The sequence below is a fragment of the Panthera pardus genome, unplaced genomic scaffold (genome assembly GCF_024362965.1).
Source record: "Panthera pardus isolate Hobbes unplaced genomic scaffold, ASM2436296v1 HiC_scaffold_11, whole genome shotgun sequence".
Lineage (NCBI taxonomy): Eukaryota > Metazoa > Chordata > Mammalia > Carnivora > Felidae > Panthera > Panthera pardus.
In genome coordinates this window covers 11,313,630-11,339,669 of record NW_026526666.1, presented here as the reverse complement: position 1 = coordinate 11,339,669, position 26,040 = coordinate 11,313,630, and the positions used below count along the sequence as shown (strand labels likewise).

Genomic DNA, 26,040 nt, shown 5'->3' with positions numbered 1-26,040 from the left:
CTGGGTATCTATTCTCCGTTGCTGACCCAAAGCCATCTTATGCACACGATGATGACACATATGCAACTCTAGAATGCCAATTCTGAGATGAACCATTGGGGGCTTGATGGATAAGACAGAGGGAAGTAAAAAAGGAGGAAGAGAAAGGAAATTTCTTAGAAAGGAAATCTAGAACAATGGATGAGGAAGCATAGAGAAGACATTGCAATGGGCAACCAGGAAAACACCAACTGAAGGAAATAGCTCTGTGTGAGAGAGTCTAAGAAAAAAGGGAATGATGAGGGAGATAGGGGCTAGGGGACAGGGCCTTGGTGGAATTTAACAGAGACCACAGACACAGGAGAAAATGTTCAAGAGGACCTAAATGAACTCTAGAAGGGCAGAAAACCTGCTTATAAATAAGGACCTGGTATCCAGAAGAAGGACCCAGTGACTCAAGGATCGAAGTTGGCCACGGGGTATAAAAGTCCATCTTGTACGTTAAACGTGGTCAAGCTACATTTAGTGACTCAGCCGAGTGCTTGTGGTTTACCTATTTCTTTTTATTTTTTTATTTTTTAATGTTTATTTTTGAGAGAGAGAAAGAGAGAGAAAGTACAAGTGGGGAAGGGACAGAGAGAGAGAGGGAGACACAGAATCTGAAGCAGCCTCCAGGCTCTGAGATGTCAGTACAGAGCCCAATGTGGGCTCGAACCCACAAACCGTGAGATTAGACCTGAGCCGAAGTCAGACACTTAACCTACTGAGCCACCCAGGTGCCCCTGGTTTACCTATTTCTATCTGCATACACTTAGAAATCTGGAACTCCTCTCACTGGAAGGAAAGAGAGTTTGTGCGAAGACCAGCTGGTTGGACAGGACTGTGCATTTGAACCATGAGGGAGCCACAGTGGAGAACAGGGCCACAATCCCAAAGTTAAAATCTAAAAATGAAAACAACTCAACGTCTCTGGAGGAGCCAAGGTGGGGGAAGCATGGAAGTTTTTTTTTTTTTGCATCTCACATCCATGAAATACAACCAGACCAACACTAAACCATCCTGCATACCTAGAAAACTGATTTGAGGATTAACACAACAATCTGCACAACCTGAACCACAGAACTCAGCAGGTATGCGGCGCAGAGAAAACACCCTCCCCCAAAAGCAGCTGGAGAGAAAGTGGAAAAGTGGAAACAGCTGCAGGGACTGAACTAAAAAGGGAGAAAGGAGAGGGTTTAAATTCCATTAAGACTCTACAAATGGGGAGCGCAGAGTCTGAACTCCGCAGTTCGATACCTGGAGGTGCTCTGGTGGGAAGGGCGAATCCACAGGAGCAGAGTGGGGTCCAGGAAGTTCTTGGGCCACACAGGGAGAATCGGTTCCCCTGATGGAAGGACATTCGGTAGAGGCTGTGTGGCCCCCGGTCCCAGCAGACCCCAGAGAACGGCCACATTCGCTGGTGCTGGAACAAGGTCGTTAAGGGGGAAGCCTGGTGCCAGATGTGTGTTGTGATTTTCCATAATCCCTGAAATGCTGCTGCCACACAATTGTGTGAACTTTTTCTGGGGCGGGCTGGCACCTGGCCGCAGTCCTTGGGCACCGGCAGCAGCACAGTCCCTCGAACATCTCCGAGTGAGGCCGGCACCCGGCCATTGCTGGGTGAGACCCTCCCGTAGAGGACCTGAGCAGGTCAAAGCCGCGGTACCTCAGAAGCGAGGGGTCGGGAAACACAGCTGCATCTGAGATAAAACTCAGGAGGGAGGTGCCGCCTGGCAACCTGACGGCTTGGTCACGGACAGTGTAAAAGCAGGAGTGGACAGAAGCCAGAGACAAAGGACAGGTGCGTGATTGCTGCTCGGGGAGAGCAGAGTACAAATACTGCGTAGTTATGCGACACCATTTTCACCCCTCCTGCGCATGCGCATACACACCTACAAGCTCCACAACATTCCACCCCAGTAAGCTAAGCAGCGCCATCTAGTGGAGAATGGAGCCATTACACTAAGCCCCGCCCAAATGGGCCAAACTGGCCCTTCAGTAACACCACAAATCTCTCCACCTGCTTAGTTTACAGGCTATAAAGTGCTTCATAGTTTGACCTCCAGGGGAAACCAATGTAATTTCAATCGTATTTCAGTCTGTTTGCTGGTCCGTGTATTCAATTTTCTTTTTTTCTTTCCCCTTTTTTCTTTTTCTTTTTCTTGAATACAGAAAGAGAAAAAATCTATTTTTATTTTCAATTTTTATCAAAATATTATTCTTTACTTTTTCTACTATATATTTTACTTTTTTGTAAGATTTTCAAATTCGATTTTACTTCCATCATTTCATTTTATTCTATTTCATTGTATTCATTTTCTCAAATTTTCAAACGTTTTCCTTTTTTCCCCTTTTTCTCTAATCTATCAAGCTCTTTTCAATAACCAGAGCAAAACACACCTAGAATCTGCATCATTTATTTGGTTTGTGTGTGTGTGTGTGTGTGTGTTGTTTGTATTTTTTTTTTAATTTTTTATGTTTTATTTATTCTTGAAAGAGAGAAAGAGAGTATGAGCAGGGGAGGAGCAGAGCAAGAGAGGGACGCAGAGTCCAAAGCAGGCTTCAGGCTTCAAAATGATGAAATGGAGGAATTCATCCCCCAAAAAGAGAAGGAAGAAACGACAGCCAGGGACTTAACCAACACAGAAACAATCAAGATGTCTGAACCAGAATTTAGAATCACGATAATAAGAATACTAGCTGGGGTCAAAAATAGGTTAGAATCCCTCTCTGCGGAGATAAAAGAAGTAAAAACTAGTCAGGATGAAATAAAAAATGCTATAACTGAGCTGTAATCTCAAATGCATACCATGGCAGCAAGGATGGATCAGGCAGAACTGCAAATCAGCAATATAGAGGACAAACTTACGGAGCATAATGAAGCAAAAACAAAGAGGGAGACTAAAGCAAAAGAGCAGAGAATTAGAAGAGCAAAAGAATTAGAGAAATCAGTGACTCATTAAAAAGGAACAACATCAGAATCATAGGGGTCCCAGAAGAGGAAGAGAGAGAAAAAGGGGTAGAAGTGTTATGTGAGCAAATCATAGCAGAAAACTTTCCAAACCTGGGGAAAGACACAGACATCAAAATCCAGGAAGCACAGAGGACTCCCATTAGATTCAACAAAAAACCGACCATCAACAAGGCATATCATAGTCAAATTCACAAAATAATCAGGCAAGGAAAGAATCATGAAAGCAGCAAGGGAAAAAAAGTCCTTAACCTACAAGGGCAGATACATCAGGTTTGCAGCAGACCTATCTACAGAAACTTGGCAGGCCAGAAAGGAGTGGCAGGATATATTCAATGTGCTGAATCAGAAAAATATACAGCCAAGAATTCTTTATCCAGCAAGGCTGTCATTCAAAATAGGAGAGATTCAAAGTTTCCCAGACAAACAAAAATTAAAGGAGTTCATGACCACTAAGCCTTGCAAGAAATTTTAAGGGGGACTCTCTGAGGGGAGAAAAGACAGAAAAAAAAGCAACAAAGACTAGAAAGGACCAGAGAACACCACCAGAAACTCCAACTCTACAAGAAACACAATGGCAATAAACTCATATCTTTCAGTACTCATTCTAAATGTCAATGGACTAAATGCTCCAATCAAAAGACATAGGGTAACAGAATGGGTAAGAAAACAAGATCCATCTATATGCTGTTTACAAGAGACCCACTTGAGACCTAAAGACACTTTCAGATTTAAAGTAAGGGGATGGAGAACCATCTATCATGCTAATGGTCAACAAAAGAAAGCCAGAGTAGCCATACTTACATCAGAAAATCTAGACTTCAAAATAAAGACTGTAACAAGAGATGAAGAAGGGCATTATATCATACTTAAGGGGTCTATCCACCAAGAAGACCTAACAATTGTAAACACTTATGCTCCAAATGTGGCAGCACCCAAATATATAAGTCAATTAATCACAAACATAAAGAAACTCATTGATAATAATACCATAAAAATAGGGGACTTCAACACCCCACTTACAACAATGGACAGATCAACTAAACAGAAAATCAACAAGGAAACAATGGCTTTGAATGACACACTGGGCCAGATGGACTTAACAGATAGCTTCAGAACATTTCATCTTAAAGCAGTGGAATACACATTCTTCTCCAGTGCACATGGAACGTTCTCCAGAATAGATCACATACTGGGACACAAATCAGGCCTCAACAAGTACAAAAAGATAGAGATCATACCGTACATATTTTCAGACCACAACACTATGAAACTCGAAATCAACCACCAGAAAAAAATTTGGAAAGATAGCAATTACTTGGAGACTAAAGAACATCCTTCTAAAGAATGGATGTGCTAACCAAGAAGTTAAAGAGAAAATTAAAAAGTACATGGAAGCTAGTGAAAATGATAACACCACAGCCCCAAACCTCTGGGGCACAGCAAAGGTGGTGATAAGAGGGAAGTATATTGCAATTCAGGCCTTCCTAAAGAAGAAGAAAGGTCTCAGATACACAACCTAACCTTACACCTTAAAGATCTGGAAAAAGAACAGCAAATAAAACCCAAAACCAGCAGAAGACAGGAAATAATAAAGATTAGAGCAGAAATCAATGCTAAAAAAAACAAAAACAAAAACAGTAGAACAGATCAATGAAACCAGAAGCTGGTTCTTTGACAGAATTAAAAAAATTTATAAACCACTAGCCAGTTTGATCAAAAAGAAAAAGGAAAGGACCCAAATAAATAAAATCAAGAATGAAAGAGGAGAGGTCACAACCAACACAGCAGAAATACAAACAATAAGAGAATATTATGAGCAATTATATGATAATAAAATGGGTAATCTGGAAGAAATGGACAAATTCCTAGAAACATAGAAACTACCAAAACTGAAACAGGAATGAATAGAAAATGTGAACAGACCCATCACCAGTAAAGAAATTGAATTAGTAATAAAAAATCTGCCAAAAAACAAGAGTCCAGGGCCAGATGGCTTTCCAGGGGAATTCTACCAAACATTTAAGGAAGAGTTAACACCTATTGTCTTGAAGCTGTTCCAAAAAATAGAAATGGAAGGAAAACTTCCAAACTCTTTCTATGAAGCTAGCATTACCTTGATTCAAAACCAGAGACCCCACTAAAAAGAACTATAGACCAATTTCCATGATGAATGCAAAAATTTCCATGATAGATGCAAAAATCCTCAACAAGGTATTAGCCAACCATATCCAACAATACATTAAAAAAATTATTCACCACAACCAAGTGGGATTTATACCTGGGATGCAGGGTTGGTTCAATATCTGCAAAACAATCAATGTGATACATCACATCAATAAAAAAAAGGACAAGAACCACATGATCCCCTAAATAGATGCAGAGAAAGCATTTGACAAAATACAGCATTCTTTCTTGATAAAAACTCTTAAGAAAGTAGGGATAGAAGGATCATACCTCAAGATCATAAAAGCCATGTATGAAAGACCCAACACTAATACCATCCTCAATGAGGAAAAACTGAGAGATTTCCCTCCAAGGTCAGGGACAAGAAATGGATGTCCACTCTCACCACTGTTATTCAACATAGTATTGGAAGTCTTAGCCTCAGCAATCAGACAGCACAAAGAAATAAAAGGCATCCAAATTGGCCAGGAGGAGGTCAAACTTTCACTCTTTGCTGATGACATGATACTCTATATGGAAAACCCAAAAGATTCCACCAAAAAACTGCTAGAACTGATCTGTGAATTCAGCAAAGTGGCAGGATATAAAATCAATGCACAGAAATCAGTTGCATTCCTATACACCAACAATGAAGCACAGAAAGAGAAATCAAGGAATCGATCCCATTTAAAATTGCACCAAAATTCATAAAATACCTAGGAATAAATCTAACTAAAGAGGTGAAAAATCTATACACTGAAAACTATAGAAAGCTTATGAAAGAAATTGAAGAAGACACAAAAAAATGGAAAAATATTCCATGCACCTGGATAGGAAGAACAAATATTGTTAAAATGTCAGTACTACCCAAAGCAATCTACATATTCAATGCAATCCCTAAAAATAACACCATCATTCTTCACAGAACTAGAACAAAAAATCTTAAAATTTGTATGGAACCCAAATAGCCAAAGCAATCTTGAAAAAGAAAACCAAAGTAGTTGGCATCACAATCCCAGAGTTCAAGCTGTATTACAAAACTGTAATCATCGGGGCGCCTGGGTGGCTCAGTTGGTTAAGCGGCCGACTTCGGCTCGGGTCATGATCTCGCAGTCCGTGAGTTCGAGCCCCACGTCAGGCTCTGTGCCGACAGCTCAGAGCCTGGAACCTGTTTCGGATTCTGTGTCTCCCTCTCTCTGACCCTCCCTCATTCATGCTCTGTCTCTCTCTGTCTCAAAAATAAATAAGCATTAAAAAAAAAACTGTAATCATCAAGACAGCATGGTACTGGCATAAGAACAGATGCTCAGATCAGTGGAACAGAATAGACAACCCAGAAATGGACCCACAAACGTATGGCCAACTAACCTTTGACAAAGCAGGAAAGAATATCCAATGGAATAAAGACAGTTTCTTCAGCAAGTGGTGCTGGGAAAACCGGACAGTGACATGCAGAAAAATGAACCTGGGCCACTTTCCTACACCATACACAAAAATCAACTCAAAATGGATGAAAGACCTAAATGTAAGACAGGAAGCCATCAAAATCTCCCAGGAGAAAGCAGGCAAAAACCTCTTTGACCTTGGCTGCAGCAACTTCTTACTCAACATGTCTCTGGAGGCGAGGGAAACAAAAGCAAAAAATGAACTACTGGGGCCTCATCAAAATAAAAAGCTTCTGCACAACGAAGGAAACAATCAGCAAAACTAAAGGCAACTGACAGAATGGAAGAAGATATTTGCAAATGACGTATCAGATAAAGGGTTCATATCCAAAATCTATAAAGAATTTCTCAAACTCAACACCCAAAAAACAAATGATCCAGTGAAGAAATGAGCAAAAGACATGAACAGACACTTCTCCAAAGAAGAAAAACACTTCTCCATCCAGATGGCCAACTGACGCATGAAAAAATGCTCAACATCACTCATCATCAAGGAAATACAAATCAAAACCACAATGAGATATCACCTCACACCTGTCAGAATGGCTAACATTAACAACTCAGGCAACAACAGATGTTGGTGAGGATGAGGAGAGAGAGGATCTCTTTTGCATTGTTGGTGGGAATGCAAACTGGTGAAGCCACTCTGGAAAATAGTATGGAGGTTCCTCAAAAAATTAAAAATAGAACTACCCTACAACCCAGCAATTGCACTACTAGATATTTATCCAAGGGTTACAGTTGTGCTGTTTCGAAGGGGCACATGCACCCCAATGTTTATAGAAGTACTATCGACAATAGCCAAAGTATGGAAGGAGCCCAAATGTCCATCCATCGACGGATGAATGGATAAAGAATATGTGGTATATATATATATATATATATATATATATATATATATATATATATACATACTACAGTGGAGTATTACTCGGCAATCAAAAAGAATGAAATCTTGCCATTTGCAACAACGTGGATGAAACTGGAGGATATTATGCTAAGCAAAATTAGTCAGAGAAAGACAAATATTATATGACTTTACTCATGTGGAATTTAAGATACAAAACAGATGAACATACAGGAAGGGAAGTAAAAATAATATAAAAACAGGGAGGGGGACAAAACAGAAGAGACTCTTAAATATAGAGAACAGAGGGTTGCTGGAAGGGTTGTGGGAGGGAGGATGGGCTAAATGGGTAAGGGGCACCAAAGAATCTACTCATGAAATCATTGTTGCACTATATGCTAACTCACTTGAATGTAAATTAAAAAATAAATTAAGCAACAATTTTTAAAAAATAGTAAAAATAAAAATGAAAACAACTCTCTGCCTTCCTGCAGGTGGAGGTGGCCAAAGGGCACCATCAGTTGCTGCCAGACACCCTGTGCTTTTATGCATACTTTTATTTATCTACATTACATGATGGTTGGGGGAAAGGAGTGGTTTCATTTTGTTTTAGAACTCCCCACCTTCACCTTGGGTTAACCAAAGACACCTCAGATATAATAAAATGAGCACTGGAATTCATAAAACTGTACATGTGGGATGCGATGTACCAAAGCTAGAGAGATGGATTAATATACAAATCACAGAAGATGTGAAAAGTGAGGAACAAAGAGAAATAGTTGAAGAGCGTCCTTGGAGAGAAGAAAATTTAGGTGGAAAAAAAGACAGAAACAAAAGCAGTTAGTTTTTTTTTAATGGAAGGAAAAAAGGAAGGAAGGAAGGAAGGAAGGAAGGAAGGAAGGAAGGAAGAAGGGGGAAGGAAGGAAGGAAGGAAGGAAGGAAGGAAGGAAGGAAGGAAGGAAAGAAGGAAGGAGGGAGGGAAGGAAGGAAGGAAGGAAGGAAGGAAGGAAGGAAGGAAGGAAGGAAGGAAGGAAGGGGGAAGGAAGGAAGGAAGAAGGAAGGAAGGAGGGAAGGAAGGAAAGGAAAGGAAGAAGGAAGAGAGGGAGGAAGGAAGGAGGGAGGAAGGAAAGGAGAGAGAGAGAGAGGCAGGGAGGGAGGGAAATGAGTGGGTAGGTAAATAGGGAATAGAGCAAGGCAGAAGGAAAATAAATGTTCTCTGAGTAAAAATATCCTCATCCACATGAAAACAAGGGTATTTTCTGCATTTCATTCAACCTCTTTGTTGGTTGTTGTTTGGTTTTAAAAAGCAGCAGGGAATGTCAAACAGCTGTTTTTACAGCTTCTGTCACTTTGTCGAAGCCAGCCTATGCAGTCTGACGGCCGGAAACACCCAGACAGCAGCAGACAGCAGCGCGGGTGGCGGGTGGCAAGGCGCTCTGTGAGCAGATGGGCCAGGTCTGCAGGCGGCGTGGCAAGAGACGGTGCCTGGCCCCCGCTGCGCTCCTCAGAGCCGGGACCAGGACCCCTGGGAATGCTGCTGGAGAGAGATAAGCAAACACTGGCGGCAGTATTTCTCTTTCCTGATTGAAAAAAAAAAAAAAAAGCACCTAAGGATAATCTTCCCCCAGTGGAGACAGCACAAAAGCATAAAACCGCGAGTCAGGTAATATGGACTTAGGGCCCAACTCTACCATTTCTGAGCTGTATGATCTTAGGCTGGTTCTATCACCTCGGAGAGTCTCAGTTTTCCCCATTGATAAAATGGGGATAATACTTCACAGGGTTCTCATGAGGATTAAATAAGGTAATCACATGGCATAAAGCCTAGAATATAGTAGGCAGTCAATGAGCATGTTAAAACCCCACATTTGGTTCAAAAGAAAGAGAGAGAGAAATAGAGAGAGAGATGATACGGATACAGAGACAGATCAATAGAGAGAAAGATGGTAAAGACACAGAGAGAGACTAGGGTCCAAGAAAGTCCTCCAAAGGAATGTTTGGTTTCTTTTTTTTTTTTTTTTTTTTAGTGCTTATTTATTTTTGAGAGAGAGACGGAGAGAGAGCACGAGCAGGGGAGAGGCAGAGAGAGAGGGGGACAGAGGGTCCGAACTGGGCTCTGCTCTGACAGCAGAGAGCGCAATGTGGGGCTCAAACTTAAGAACCACGAGATTATGACCCGATATAAGGTCAGATGCTTAACCGACTGAGCCATCCAGGTGCCCCGGGAATGTTTGGTTTCTGATAAATGTGGGAAGGGACTTCTCACACTCCCTCCTCTCCTCCCACTGTCTGCCAATATCGAGCCCATTTGGAAATCACAGATGTGGATTCTCCTGTCTACCTCCCCTCCCAAATAAACCCTCCAGCAGCATCAGTATTAACCCTGCCAAGTCGGATAGAGCTCTCCATCATGGCAGGGGACCCCCAGGATGGTGGCCTGCTCCCTCCTGAGAGTCGCTGTGCAACTTCATGGTGCGTCTGTTGGGGCACGAGTGGGCGGCAAGAGACAAAAGCACCAGATGATAAGGGAGGAGAACAGTGGGTCAAAGGTGAGGTCAAGGTGATAGTCAAAGGTCAGGAGTAGGGGTCATCTAAGCAGCCCTTCACAGGGCTCCTACCAGCTAGTCAGCAGCCTTGTCTCCATCATTCTCATCCTGGAAGACAATGAGTGTCCCCCGGGGGCTTGGCAGGTTACCCAGTTCTGCCCCCTTCACTGACACTGTGTCTGGTGGGCTGAAAGCACACACTTGGCCTGCTTCAGGGATGCCTTGGGAGCCTGCTCCCATCGCCACCTTCACTTGGGCCCATCCCTAACACTTACAGAGCCAAGAGCAAGAGAGTTCAATGTTATAAATCGAGCTAACAAACTGTGAGATAGAAAACATACTCTACCCTTGACAAATGCACCGTCATAAGCCTGGAAGGTTTCCATTTAAATTCTCAATCTCCTTGGAGCTCTGCTCTGGCACACAGAGATGTGGGGAGAGATGACTTCTAGCCCCCAGCCTGATCCCCACCTCTTCCCACCCTGGGTTCTGTCTCACTCTTCAGGGACCCTGCACACACACGTGCACTTCCAGCCCGCATGTCTAAGCTCTGTCCACACCCCCAGTGACACAGGCCATCTTTAAAGGGTGTGCTGGGATGGACGCCTACACAGACACTAGGACCAGCTTAGGGCCATTTGAGCAGGGAATTGCAAGTTCCTGGTTACCTGAATTATGGGGTAGAGAGGGGGTCACAGGCCTTGGATGGGCATATTCTCTTGGCCCCAAGGATTCCTTGCCCTTTGGGGAGGGTTATGGCTGGAAGAGGGCCAGAGTGGGACCCTCTGAAGTGCAGGGTCTAGAGCAGAGGCCCATCTTGCTCAAAGCATCCTGTACCTTCATCAGCATCATGACGCATACCAAACAGCGGGCCCATTCCCCCCAAAAGCAATGTAGAGAACATCTCCCTTGGGTTTGCTCCCCGCCTGGGCTCTCACCGCAGCCTCCCAGCCACGCTCCTGCCAGCTCCAGCCAGACTCTCTGAGTCCAAAGCTCCTTTGGGAAGAGACTGCAGGGGCGGAGAAAGGGAGAGCCAGGCTGGAGACTGAGGCAGCTGGAGCAGAGCTAGGACTCCTGGGGCAGGTCCCATTGTTAAGCAGGCCCCCCACCAGATTTAATGGAGCGTTTCTGCTGTGCTTTTCACAGTGTTGTGGCTCTTAATAGGCTCCCCCAGCAAGCCGCCCTGGGCCCACGCTGTCTCTGAGCAGCTGCTGTGCTGAGCGAGGGAGCGGGCGGCTCTCGTTTGCAGACCACGTGCCTGTCGCCTTCTCAGGAAGCCATCACAGCACATCCTGGAACAGGCTCCCAAGGAGGCATCACAGTTTAGTGCAATTCGTCAACTTCACAGCTGCTGCTTGGGAGGGTGCGGGTCTGGGAAAGCAAGCACCAAGCCGCTCAGGGCTCAGGAATGGGGAGCATTCCCAGGCCCCAGCGAGAGTGGGCAAGGCTCTAGCAAGACTCAGACTTCACCTCCAGCCTGTCAAAGGCCAGGGGCTTCCCCAGAGGTGGTCGGCCTCGGCCCTCTCCTGGCCCCAATGACACTGGGAGCCTGGAAAGTTGGGGAGAGTGGATTTGGGGCTGCCTGCATCATCCACTGGGCGTACGATCCACGACAAGTTACATCACACCTCTAAGCCTCTGTTTATCTATCTGTAAAATGGAAGTGTAAGTTATTCTTACTCCCAGGCCTGATAGTCAACTCCGGCTGTGCCAGTTAGTAAAATATTGAAATACTTAGTAAAGAGGAGTAGTTCTCAAAGGGTGGTTTCTATACCAGCAGCATCAGCATTGCCTGGGCACTTGTTAGAATGCAGGTTCCTGGGCTCCACCGCAAACCTACTGAATCAGGAACTCCAGAGATGGGGCCTGGTAATCTGTTTTAACAAGCCTTCCAGGTGAGGGGCACCTGGGCGGCTCAGTCGGTTAAACGTCCGACTCTTGGTTTGACTCAGGTCATGATCTCATGATTCATGAGTTCCAGCCCTGCATCTGGCTCTACGCTGTTGTGCAAAGCCTGCATGGGACTCTTTCTTTCTCTCTCTCTCTGCCCCTCCCCCACCCCTCTCTTCTTCTCTCTCTCTCTCTCTCTCTCTCTGAGAATAAATAAATAAACTTACCAAATAATAATAATAATAATAATAATAATAATAAGACTTCCAGGTGATTCTAAGGCAGACTAAAGTTTGAGAGCCCCTGATCAAGCCTCCCCCACCTCTGTCCCAACTTTCTTCCCACCATGATCTTCACCCCTTCCCAGGACTGCCCAGACCTCTGCCCAGTCCGGCAACCACAGGGTCAGCACTTAGCACACAGGGGCCTCCAGGCCCCTGTTCCAGCTTCTTCCATTCTGTTTGGGCAATGCCCATGTCATATTAGTTTTTGAATATTTTTCATAACGGCCCTACCAAAAGGTTGTTGTAAAGACTGGGTAAGCGATATCTGTACAGCACTTAGCAGAGCACCTGCCGTGCAGAAAGCACTCGACTGCCAGAAGACACCCTGATGTTATTCTGAGGACCCTCTGTTAGTCTTTGCAACCTTAGTACACAGCTCTGTCCTGAGCCAACTCCCTTTTCATGTCTTTCTTCTCTCCCTCTGCAGTGAAGAAGCAGCCCACTGCTGACTCCCAGGGGTCACCAGCGCTCCCCCTGGTCCCAACCCACCTGGGATCAGTACAGAACCTCTGCTTGCCAACCCATGTACCCCATTCCTAAGGAAAGTATGCAGCCTTGAAAAGCCTCTCCCCTAACTCCCGGCAACCACTGATCTTTTCACTGTCTCCATAGCTTTGCCTTTTCCAGAATGTCATATAGTTGGAATCATACAGTACGCAGCCTTTTCAGATTGGCTTCTTTCACTTAGTAATGTGCATTTCAGTTTCCTCCGTGTCCTCTCACAGCTCGATAGCTCATTTCTTTCCAGCCCTGAATAACATTCCTTTGTCTGGATGTGCCGCAGTTTTTGTGTCCATTCACCTACTGAAAGACATCTTGGCTGCGAGTTTTTGGCAATTGTTAATAGAGCTGCTATAAACATCCACGTGCAGGTTTTTGTACGGACATGAGTTTTCAATTTGGGGGGGCACAGACCAAGGAGCACGATTGCTGGATCGCATGGTAAGAGTATGTTTAGTTTTGTAAGTTCTTTCAAACTATCTTCTGAAGTGGCTGCAGCATTTTGCATTCCCACCAGCAATGAGTGAGAGGTCCCACTGTGCCCCACGCTCACCAACACTTGGTGTTGTCAGTGTTCCCGAGCTGACCCTTCTACCAGGTGCGTAGTTGTATCTCATTGTGGTTTTAATTTGCATTTCCCTGATGACAGGAGATGTGGAGCATCTTTCATAAGCTTATTTGTTTCCTATATCTTTCAGGGAGTGTCCAGGTCTTTTACCTGTTTCTTAATCAGGTTGTTCATTTTCTGATTGTTGAGTTTTAAGAGTTCTTTGTGTATTTTATTATTTTTTATTTTTTTTAATGTTTTATTTGTTTTTGAGACAGAGAAAGACAGAACATGAGTGGGAGGAGGGGCAGAGAGAGAGGGAGACACAGAATCCAAAGCAGGCTCCAGGCTCTGAGCTGTCAGCACAGAGTCAAACGCGGGGCTTGCACTCACAAACTGTGAGATCATGACCTGAGCCGAAGTTGAACGCTTAACCAACTAAGCCACCCAGGCGCCCCTAGAGTTCTTTGTATATTTTAAATAGCAGTCCTGGGGCGCCTGGGTGGCTCAGTCGGTTAAGCGGCCAACTTCGGCTCAGGTCATGCTCTCGCGGTCCGTGAGTTCAAGCCCCGCGTCGGGCTCTGTGCTGACAGCTCAGAGCCTGGAGCCTGTTTCAGATTCTGTGCCTCCCTCTCTCTGACCCTCCCCCGTTCATGCTCTGTCTCTCTCTGTCTCAAAAATAAATAAACGTTAAAAAAAAAAAATTTAAATAGCAGTCCTTATCAAGTCTGTCTTTGGCAAATATTTTTCCACCAGTCTGTGGCTTGTTTTCTCATTCTCTTGATGTCAGTTTATGGTTTTTTGGTTCTGTTTTGTTTCAGTAACAAAGAGACAAAGTGTAAAATTAGCAAACATTTAGGGAAAGGTGAGTGTTACAAGATATCTCAAACACCCCACAGTGAAAGTTCTCCTGAGGCCCAGGAATACAGGCCAGATGGCTCTAACATGTCCCGTGGCTCCTGTCCCTTATGTCCACTCATCTCCAATGACAAAGCTCTGTCCTTAGATAAGGAACTCCCCAGCCAATCTTCCCCAGAACAATTTTCTGCTTCAATGGACAGATAATCAGTGCTTCTTAACCCCTTTAAATGCCACTGACCTCGTTGAGAATCTGACCAAGGCTCCAGGCCTCTCCCCAGGAAAGTGCACAAACACAAAAGCACACACACAACATGCCAGCTCAGGGGTTCACAGACCTCTGAAGCCCACACAATGCTCAGTGACCTCATATTAAGAGGTTCTGCTGGCAAGGGAGAACAGAAAGACCTGAGATGTTAAGAATAGTCAAGATGTCAGGGCACCAAGGAGCAAAGTAAAGTCATTTTCGTTTTCAAGCAAACCCCAAGCTCACAGTCCCAATCTTCAGAGCCCCCTAGGCTCTTTCCTTGCCAGTGTCTCGCTCTTTGGAGATCTGGCAAAGAACTGAAGAAGTAATGGTGGCCATAGCTTGGAGAGGTTGTCTACCCCTGGTCACACTGACCTCATGTAACTCTGACCCAAAGCAAATGAGCTGCCTACCCCCCTGCCACCTCTGGTGGCAGTCCTACTCTAGCTGCAGCGACACCCGCCCCCATGGTGGTGTCTCCCCTCCACCCCACAAGGCCTTCTAGCTGCTCAGCTGGTGGTCCAGCTGCGTGGGGTCTTTGTGGCTTATGGAGGAGGAGGGCTGGGAGCAGGGTGAGGCCAGTGAGGCATTGAGGGTACAAAGTTTAAGAGACTACTCACCCTTAGGACCCTGCAGAGAAGTTCATACGAAGACATCTGGCCACCAGCCCTTCCTGTCTATGGAAACAGGTGGCTGTCAGGAGAATGGAAAGACTTACGGCCCAGCTATAATGAGTTGGTTCGCTCCCTGGCATTTCACCAGCTTCAGGCCCACTATTGGTGACCTTTGAGAGGAAGGGAGGGAGGGTCAGCTCCCCCAAGGAAGAGAGAACAGGGACTGCTCTGTTATTCTGTTAAGAATAACAGACACGGGAGGGGCCCAGAACTGCAAGGAAAAGGTCTTTCTCTGAGCCCCTGCCTGGGACCAGTGAATGTGCAGTCTTACCTGCAGTGGAGAAATGGAGGGACCGTGCCTTTGTGGGAGCTAAGGGTGGGCACTAGGTTCTGCCCCTCACACAGGGGCGCCTTCCCTGGGAGAGTTTCTCCCAGCACCATTCGCCCACATGCAGCCTCCATGAGCTCACCCAAACCCTTGTGAAGCATTCACACATATTTGTCTCTAGAAATAGATCACACTGCCCTGCAAACCCAAGTTCTTCCCCTGACTCTTCCCCTGCTTCCCCCTCCCCCAGTCTGTCAGCTGCCTAAGGCTTCCCCAGGCTGCCTGGGACTAGGAAATGCCAGCCTATTGCTGGGGAGGTGGGGGGCACCCACCTCACCTTCTTCCCTCTGGCTGTAGTAGCTGAGGAGAGGAGTGAGGTGTTGAAGACAGTAACTGAGAATGGCAGGAGGTGGGGACCATCAACAGCTCCTCTGAGGTGTGAAGCTGGTGAACTCCTGCAAGGTCAATAGGATGTGCAATTCATCCTTAATCTCCTTTCAGAAGTGGGAGTCTTCACCCACCGGATCCCCCCAGTCCAGGCAATCCAGAAGGCAGCAAGCCCTCAACACAGGGTGAGGCTCCCCCTTCCCACACCACACACCCCTTGGTGCTCCTCACCATCACCCCGTCACCCAGACTTCATCCCACCTGCCTGGCTCCACTACTGTGTCAGACCTGGAAAAGCGGAGGCCACTGGAGGAGGTAGGAGATACACACACAGAGGACATGCTAGAAGTTGAAGGTTTTCCCTAGCCCTCACTACTCAGGGAATATGGTTTCCAGGGTTAGGAGGATAAAGGCAATGAGCCTATAAAAGAGTTGTCCTAGAGAGAATGGTGAGACTATAAATTGAAAGGAACAGCTTTGAATCCCAATGACAGCCCTGCCTTAGTTTAAAGCTAGGTTCTCTTTTCTGCTTATTATGGATCTTTGATAAGAAATACAATTGCTGAGAAGTCTGTTTTGCTTGCTGTTTGCTATGAGCATTGTGAGGCCTTTCCTGAATGTAACCGCTGTGTAGTAGAATGGGTTGTAAAACTTCCTAAATGTAGTCTGATATGTAATGGAATGAGTGATTGTACATAAACTAACCGGCATTTCTCGCTTCTGTAAACCTGCTTGCTCAACACATTCCTCCCCTTCCCCCTTCCCCCTTCCCCCTTCCCCCTTTTTCCTCCCGCCACAAATAAGGGACAAAGCCTTCCCGCCAAAGGACAGACAAAGGACGCCCAATCAGAGAACAACAAATGTCCTTACTTTAAAATCAACTAATCAGGCCCCTCATAATTTGAAACCTCCCCTGTGCTATTTGTCTCTGTCTATAAAAACGCTGTACCAACCCTGATCGTGGCCTCTCGCGTCACCGGCAACGAGTGCGCAGAGGACCAGGTTCGAACCTGCAATAAACGACCCTTGCTGCTTGGCTTTGACTTACAACTCTGGAGGTCTTTTGTGGGAGGTTTAGGGACTTCAGGCATTACAAAATGATGTAACGTCTTCATAACAAGAATCACGTGTCGTGCCACTGAAGGCTTCTGGAAAACAGAACAGAAGTCTGGAAAGTCAGCCATGTGGCTTCACGACACGACGCCACTCCCACCTCGCTCTGAAACACCACACAAGACGTTTTTCCTTCCTGGGCCTCAGGCTCATGGCGTAAATATGTATTGAGCATCTTCATTATGCCAGGCACTGGGATAAGTATTGGAGATCCAACGAATGACAGCATTTATTACATGCTTTTTATGTATGGGTGCTATTTTAAGCACTTTGCATATACTATCTCATTTAATTCTCACACTGAACTATGAGGTAGGCACTGTTATTATCTTCATCTTACAGATGAGGACACTGAGGTACAGAGAAACTAAACAACTTGCTCATGGTCACTAGAGTAACCGAATTTGAACCCAGACAGTCTGATCCCAGACCATGCTCTTTTTTTTTTCTTTTAATCTGGATGGCTAGTTTTGTTTTGTTTTGTTTTGTTTTGTTTTAATTTACATCCAAATTAGTTAGCATATAGTGCAACAATGATTTCAGGAGTAGATTCCTTAGTGCCTCTTACCCATTTAGCCCATCCCCCCTCCCACAACCCCTCCAGGAACCCTCAGTTTGTTCTCCATATTTATGAGTCTCTTATGTTTTGTCCCCCTCCCTGTCCCCATATTATTCTTGTTTCCCTTCCCTTATGTTCATCTGTTTTTTTCTCTTAAAGTCCTCATATGAGTGAAGTCATATGATATTTGTCTTTCTCTGACTGACTGATTTTGCTTAGCATAATACCCTCCAGTTCCATCCACGTAGTTGCAAATGGCAAGACTTCGTTCTTTTTGATTGCTGAGTAATACTCCATTGTATATATATACCACATCTTCTTTATCCATTCATCCATCGATGGACATTTGGGCTTTTTCCATACTTTGACTATTGTGGATAGTGCTGCTATAAACACGGGGGTGCATGTGTCCCTTCGAAACAGCACACCCGTATCCCGTGGATAAATGCCTAGTAGTGCAATTGCTGGGTCATAGGGTAGTTCTAATTTTAGTTTTTTGAGGAACCTCCGTACTGTTTCCCAGAGTGGCTGCACCAGCTTGCCTTCCCACCAGACCATGCTCTTATAACTACTACTGTATACTCCCTCTCGAGATAACACAGATACATCCCCTGCTTCATGAACCTCACAGTCTAATGTGAAATATGGCCCATGGGAAAATCTGGTCCACTGCCTGTTTTTAGAAATAAAGTTTTTTTGGAACACAACCACGTTCATTTGTTTGCCTGTTATGTCTGCTTTCACACTGCAATGGCACTCCAGGGGCAGAAAGGAGTGGCTGTCTCACAAAACTTAAAATAGTTGCTATACAGTCCTTTACAGAAAAAGTCTGCCAACTCCTGGTCTAATGAAATAGAATTTTCTTGCCTTTCCTTGGGACATGAGAAGGACACACAGAGGTAATAGTAGGGAAAATACTTTGAGCTCTTCAGTCTAAGATATGACCAACGCACATTGGTATATCAGAGTATATCCAGCCTGTCATCCAGCTACTACTCCATCTCCAGAACAATCAGCCAGAATGATGTGGGAGCAGTCTGCTCCCAGTTGTCCCACTGCCACTCGATGTCCTGGGCCCAGAGGATACAGGTGGGGCACCAAGTGGCAAGAGTCATAGCTAGTTACAGTTAGAAGATCCGCATAAAAGGAAGGAAGAGACACATTCTCCGGGGCCCAGACAACGCAGGCAGCATGGGAGATGTCTCCGCCTCCACCCAGAGGGGTTGCTTACTGATCCATCTAATCATTCTATATTTATTAAGCACCCACTATATACCAGGCCCCAGGATGGGTGCTGTGCTCATAGGGAGTCCCACTATGGATACGGGTCAGACAAAATCACACACTGGACAAGGATTAGACAAAAACCACCATACTGTCCCTTCTAATTCTAGGATGCTTTACTTCCATATTCTCCACTGCAAGGAAGGCCTCCATACTTGGGTCTTCAGTGGTGCACAGGAGAGGATCAAATCTGAAGAAAGCTACTCCGCTAATTTTCTTCCTTCCAGTTTTTTTCTTAATTGTACCCCATTCTATTGCAGAGTAGCTTGCTCAGCAAATAGCAATAAATATGGAAATACATGCATACATACATATATATGTATATATACATATATGTATATATACATATATATAATATATATATTATATATATATAATATATATATATTATAAGCCCAAGTTCTTTTATTTAGCCTTGATTAAATGGCACCTAATGAATAAATCATTAAATAAAGAAGTTATTGATACAAGTGCTCTGTGGATGCAAACCCGGGGTTAGCATGGGCCTGTGCTTACACGAAAAAGGTTAGAAAATGTTTACATATCAGACAACAAAATTTAGGTCAAATCCATACTTTTCTGTATCTTGTCACTAGAAAGTTGAGTTTCCATCTCAGTCTCTTTATGGAAAAAGACGAAGAGCGTTTTCTATAACATGGAATGGTTTGAGTCCTAAGGACAGTCGATGCATCATCACGAGCCCGTTAAAGTTTGCTGAAGGAGACAACATGTGTTGCAACGTTTGCTGTAGAAAATTGCTCACTTAAAGTCGCTAAGCCGTGTTTATCAAAGGAGGTTGACTTTCCTTGCCAGCCTGACTATAATTAATCCACCGACTATGACCTCACTGGTCTTGTTATAATTCAGCCAGTGAAAAAGACTCGGCAGAGCTGCTCAAAATTAGGAACAGGACTAAAGGCATTACATTCTGCAAAAAGAAGAAAAAAAAGGGGGGGGTGGTATTTTGAAAGTGAAATAAACAAGTGGTTCTAACAGATTAACTTCAAAACAGCATGCAGAATCTGAATTTTCCACAACAGGTGAATTCTCGTGTAAGGAGGCTTAATGAGACTCTGCCTGAAGATTTTTTCCCTCTCTAATGCCAGCACATGAGCACCTCTTCAGGTCACCGCCTGAGGCTCAGCCACTGCTCAGTCCTACTTCCCTCCGAGTCTGAAGCAAATAGAGAGAGTGCATCTTCTCCACCAGCCACTAGTCAGAGCCCCCCACCCCCCCTACCTTCCCTGCAGCTCAGCTTCATGGGAAGAAGCTAGGAAGGCTGGCAGGGAGGCTGCTGCCTGGGGAGCTCAGGAGGACTCCAGCTGTGCTCCCTCCCCAGCCCAGAGCCTCCCCGAGCCAGAGACCTGCCACTGGAGAAGCAACTTGCTTTTTAACGCATCTTCTCCTCCCAATCAGGATCAGAGAAGTGATGCTGTTGACGAGAGCTTTTGGGGTTAGACACAAACACTGACGGAATGACAGTTGGAAAAAGACAGATATGATGTCATGCTCGTGTCTCTCGGGGGAGCTGGCTAAATGGCCGCAGCAGGGCTGGCTGAAAACCATGCGGTAGTATCCATTCCGGCCTCCCAGGTCAGGCATATCCAGACTGGAAGGGGTGGCTGTTCTCCTCGACACACCCTGCACACGTCCCAAGAAGCAGGTTCTAGGTTCTAGTGGAACATATGGCTTGTGCAGCTCCTGGAGGAGACTCACAGTGGGGCTAGGTTTGGAATGATCAATTGCTGGACTGAAAATAGTTGAAACTGTTCTTAATTTCTGCACTAAGCTAAACTAAGAACCAGACAGGTACCAAAGAAGTATCGAATCCTCACAGACTCTCAGGCACTGAAGACATCCAGACACCCCCCCCCCCCCCCCCGCCTGCCAGGGCAGTCAACCACCCTCCCTCCCCACAGTGAGAATGGCCAACCCAAGACGAAAACCTCCAGGGAGGCAACGTCTACCTCATTCTCCTTGTCCTTCCCTTCCTTTCCATGTTTGGCCTTCTCAGCTTCTTCTTCCCTCCTTTTCTTCCTCTCCCCTCACCCCTTCTCCCCTTCCTTCGCCCCAACATCCACCCCTCCCCCTCCCCATTTCCTTTTCCCCGGCAACCTCTACCTGTCGACTGACCCTGGCATCCTCTATCTGTTGGCCCAAGGCCTCACATGCTCACAGAAAAGAGTTTCTCGCAAACTCAGAAGACAGACATGATAATGAGAAGGGCCAACACCATGAGGAATCCTAGGACAGAACTAGGGGCTCATTTTTCTCAGCCTGACCTGGAGGACAAGATTGTATTGTATCTTGTTGCGAAGGCTGCAAGGGGCAGTGTCAAGGACATAGTCTCTAAGTCAGAGAGACTGGGGTTCGAATGCTGGCTCTAATAATTTCTAGCTGTGTGATCCTCCCTGTGCCTCAGTTTCTTCATCTGTAAGAGTGGGAACATTAATACCTATCTCAGAGCTGTTTTAAGGATTCAAAGAATTAATGTAAAGTATGTGCCCCATGACAGGTGATCAATAAAGTGAGTCCCATCCCTTTTCCTTTCCTCTCCTTTATGTAAGTCAGGACTATGTCTCCCTGATTATTCATGACTTTCTTGCAAGATCAGTTCAGGAGACTGTCTGGACCCATCCATATTATATACTTCACTACACCCTCCCAGATTGTAGGACAAGTCAACATCTGCAGACTGTTCCATGTCCTCTATCAGGCGCCTGCTGGGCCAGGTCAGAAGACCATGGTTAAGAGTCAAGCAAGATCAGCCTCTGAGAGCAGCCATATATGAAGGGAACAGGGTTCTATGTGGCTCATGTGGTCAACAAGGTTCCCAGGAGCCTGTTGACAATGGATTCAATTTCACCTCCCTTTTTTAGCCCTGGAGTGCTCAGCCCTCAAGCAGCTGATGCCGAGACAGCTGGTTCACATCATGTCCCCCTGTGTTGGCTACTTCCTCCCAGAGCCTGTTTAGAGATGGGCCTGCTCCTCTGAGCATGGTAGTCAATCAGGACTCCCCTTCCTGCACGGAATTCCACCCCTGATACCAGGCATGCATACCTCCATGCAGTCAGACCACTGGATATTTTCTAAGGGTCTCCCCCTGGGCCCCTCTCCATCCTCAAGAAGAGGCAGAGCTATATAAAGTCTGGGGGGAAATACATAGCTGTGCATTCAAAGGGTTTTCTAGAATAAAAGCCATGATAATAGCCAGTAACATTAGTATAACACTTCGAAGTTTCTGCAGAACTTTTATCCATTTACACCCTGTCAAAAAGCATGCTAACTGCTATAATGAATGATCCAAAATTTCAGTGGCTTTAACATCATAAAAGTATTTCTTGTTCTCATTACAGTTGCATGCAGGGGCAGAAAGGAGGGGAAACTCCATCTTGCATAGACACTGGGGAACCAGCCTCCTTTCATTTTATGGCACCGTCATCCCCTAGAGCCTCCAAGTCCTCCAGTTCTAGAGCTGAGACAAGGAAAGAGAGAGTATGCGAGATCCTGTAGGAGGTTTCTATGGGCCCAGCCTGCATGTGGGCAGGGTTCCACCCTCACTCAGGGCCAGATCTCAGTCAACATGGTCCATATACTTCAGGGGAGGAAAGGAGACAGGACTTGGCAAACAGCACACCGTCTTTGCTATAAAACCATGAGACAGGTAGTGTTTTTCCGCACAGCAGACACTAAGGCTCAGAATGGTTGACATGACCAATACCACGGTCAATAAATGGACAGAGCAGGATCCGAACTCAAGTCTTCCAGCTCCAGTCCATCCTTCATCTCCCTCCTGTGGATACATGTTGCTGAGCAAGCTCCAGAGTCTTAAGTATAACCCAGGTGCTGCCCATGCCACCTCCTTTTCTCCTTACCTCCAGGTATTTGAAAGCCAGAGAGATATTACTACATGACTCCTTCCCACTAACTCCCAACCAACCCCTTCTCCTTCCAAACCACCAGCGTCAGATCAAGCCCTCATCTTTGAGCCCTTTCAAACTCAGCCGGGACAATGAAGGCATTTAATAAGCACGTTTACATTTTTGGCCCTGACTCAGGAAACATGGCCCTTGACTTGAAAGAGCTCACAGCCTAATGAGAAAGACAGGAATGCAGGAAACCACTGTAACTAGACTTGATCAGACAACAGCAGAGGTCTCTACAAAGTGCTACAGGAACACAGAGGAGCGAGAGATTGATTTTCTCAGGCTCTCAGAGCCAGTCACAGAGAGCAAGCAATGTTCGTGCTGAGCCATGAGTCAGGAATATCTTAGCAGACAAGGTGGATGAGGCACCGAGGTCAGAAAGGAGCACGTGCACAGACATGAACAGGGAAATGAGATGTTTGGGCAAGTCCCCCATAGAAGAGAGGGAGAATTCCATAAGGGATTCTCGGAGATCTGGGATCTCAGATTCTGGGGCCCAGTAAGGTATTCTGTTGCAGAAGATCTCCCCACACCCTCTGACCAAAGGGCAGGGTTCCCATGTGCTCAAGACTGTTACTTACCTAGAGTGCAACGAGACATTGCTTACACAACAGTTTGCTATTCAGAGGCCATTAAACATTATCTCACCACACTCATTGTTTTGCCAATGAGGAAAGCAAATCTCTGAAAAAGTTCAGCCTCTCCGCTGTTAAGCAGCAGGACTAAAATGCAAGCCCAGATCCTGTGCTCTAAACCCAGGTATTTCTACCTGTGTCAGTAGATGGGGAGGGGTGCCCTGGGAAGGGGCGCTGCAGGGCCCTTCCAGTGTCTCTATCAGAGTCTTTTCTAAAATGAATGGAAGTGGAGGGGCGCCTGGGTGGCTCAGTCAGTTAAGCGTCCAACTTCAGCTCAGGTCATGACCTCGCGGTTCATGAGTTCAAGCCCTTCCTCTGGCCCCACGCTGCCAGTGCGGAGCCTGTTTGGGATTATCGTTCTCTCCTCTCTCTTTCTGCCCCTCCCCTACTCGTGCTTTCTCTCTTTCAAAATAAGTAAATAAACTTCTTGTAAACTTCTTTTTTTTTTTTTTTTGAGAGACAGAGGGCAAGCAGGGGAGAGGCAGAGAGAGAGGAAGACACAGAATCCTAACCAAGCTCCAGGCTCTGAGCTGTCAGCACAGAGCCTGATGTGGGGTTGGAACCCACGAACACGAGATCATGACCTGAGCCGAAGTCGGGCACTCAACCGATTGAGTCATCCAGGGGCCCCAATAAATAAACTTAAAAATAAATAAATAAATAAATAATAAATAAATAAATAAATAAATAAATGGAAATGGAAATGGATAACAACACCAATTCTTTTTCCTTCCCATCCTCACACATGGAGCTGAGAGCTAATTTTGAGAATCCATTCCTAGCGGATCCTACTTCAGCACCCCAACCTAAGGAATAAAGAGATTTCCCCTGACTCTGGGGAGCCCCTATCATCCCTGCCCCCAAGTCATCTCTAGTTTCTCCCAGGAAGTCACTAGAAGACAGAACAAACAGTAGAATCAGGGACAGATAATGCCAGATGCCAACACAGAAGAGAACACCATCTTTTTGTGCTCTGTGACCTTCACAAACCCACTGGGGACTTACACAGAAAAACATGAGGGCAGCAAGCACCTTGTCTGCAATGTCACTCTGCCTTTACCTCCCTCCGTCCCCCATGCCCAGGGCCCTTCATTTCTCTTTCTCCTCATTCTTTCCCTCAGCCCAGAATTGGATCGAGAGAGCAAAGACTGATGTTTTCAGTGAGGTTCTCTGCAGGGAGACGTGCCTGCTGGAGTTGACCAGAGTTCCTTCCTTCTCCTGTAGGAAGAATGCTGGGCGAATGAGGGGGCCTGGTGCTCCTCCCAGGGGACATGAAGGCCAGCACCTCAGAAGCTGCTAGTTCTAGCTTGGGGCAGAGATTCTTCAGAAATGACAGAAACCCAGGGCAGGGGCCGCTTTCCACCTCTTGTTCACTTAAAGAAGCAGCCATATTTTCCAAATCGGAAAGGGAGCTATAGTCTACTCAAGGGATTTTTTTCTGATTTATTACATTTGTTTATATGCAAAGCCCTATAAAGGTATGCAGATTAAGTTACATGAAGTTATGCATTACTGAATTATATTCATTTAAAAGAATAATACATAAATATAGGACTATCCCTAAAATCCAGTGTGTAAGGCTGCCTTTGGTACAAGAGAACATAATTCCTTCTGCAATTGTTTCTCCCTACAATGAGTGGCAAAGGAGGAAACAAGAAAATGTGGTGCCCCAAAACTGAAAAAGATTTGGGGACAGGTCTCTTTAGATAGCACCTGGTAGAGGAAGGAATTTGGGGCCTCCTTAACTGTGTTGCAAATGCCTCCTGCTCTGTGCCTCCATTATTGCATTTATCACATTATATTGTAAAACATTTGTTTTCTGTAGATACCAGGGTCTCTTTGAGGCCAAAGACTGCACACTTCTCATCTTAAACACTCTGTGCTCAGTGCAATGCCTCATAGGAGCCCAATAAATACATGTCAGGTGATTCATCCATGAATTGGGACACTATAAGTTGTGCCCACCAGTAAACCAATACTGTCTACACTTGTTACAGTCTGTGTTCTTAAATTTACTTGTTTCCTTAATGTCAAAGTAAATTTCTTCAAAAACAAAAACAAAAACGTCTGTTGGTTGAACCACGGAGAGAAGGATTTGTCCATGCCTACATTAGTGAAAGCAAGATCAAGGTCCATTGTAAAGGGAGATGAAGACCTTGCATGAAGAAAATTGTCAAGCCTTAGGCAAAAATTCTTTTTTTTTTTTTTTTATTTTTAACATTTTTTATTTATTTTTGGGACAGAGAGAGACAGAGCATGAACGGGGGAGGGGCAGAGAGAGAGGGAGACACAGAATCGGAAACAGGCTCCAGGCTCCGAGCCATCAGCCCAGAGCCTGACGCGGGGCTCGAACTCACGGACCGCGAGATCGTGACCTGGCTGAAGTCGGACGCTTAACCGACTGCGCCACCCAGGCGCCCCAGGCAAAAATTCTTAAAGGAACCTGAGTTAAGAGTGTGCAGCCAAGCCCCAGGCCATAGAAATTCTGAGGGTCATTCAACACAAAGGAGTCAGGAAACCAGTCTGAGAGTGGAGCCACCCGCCAAAAAAGCAGACAGTTCATCCCAGAAGATCTAGCATGAACTTGCTGAGAATTTCCATCAAGAGTCCCTGGAACTTCAGCACAGGGATCTTTTATAGGTGCAGCCAACCACACCGTGGCATCTGTCTCCTGGGGTGTCTTCTGGGCAACGCAGATAGAGCGAGAGTCCATTGCAGCTGCCTTTTCATGAACTGTAGGGACCCTCACACATTCTTTTTTGCTTGTACCTCAAAGGACAACGCTTCACATGCCTGTCCCCTGCTAATTCCAAAGAGAGGGAGTTTGATGACCTTGTGGACATGAGCACTATCTACACAAATAAGGAAAAACAG

At 45.5% G+C, this 26,040-nt stretch overlaps 1 long non-coding RNA gene across 2 annotated transcripts in view; it reads right to left on the bottom strand.

The window, feature by feature from the left end:
• Positions 1 to 26,040, bottom strand: part of LOC109272058 (uncharacterized) — a 112,503-nt gene that overhangs the window by 34,977 nt on the left and 51,486 nt on the right. The window contains exon 4 of one of the 2 annotated variants that reach the window (XR_002082241.2): positions 13,937 to 14,997. The exons of the other annotated variant lie outside the window; for it this stretch is intronic. This is a non-coding gene — a long non-coding RNA (uncharacterized LOC109272058). Of the gene's footprint in view, positions 1 to 13,936; positions 14,998 to 26,040 lie in introns of those variants that run through there. 2 annotated transcript variants of the gene reach the window in all.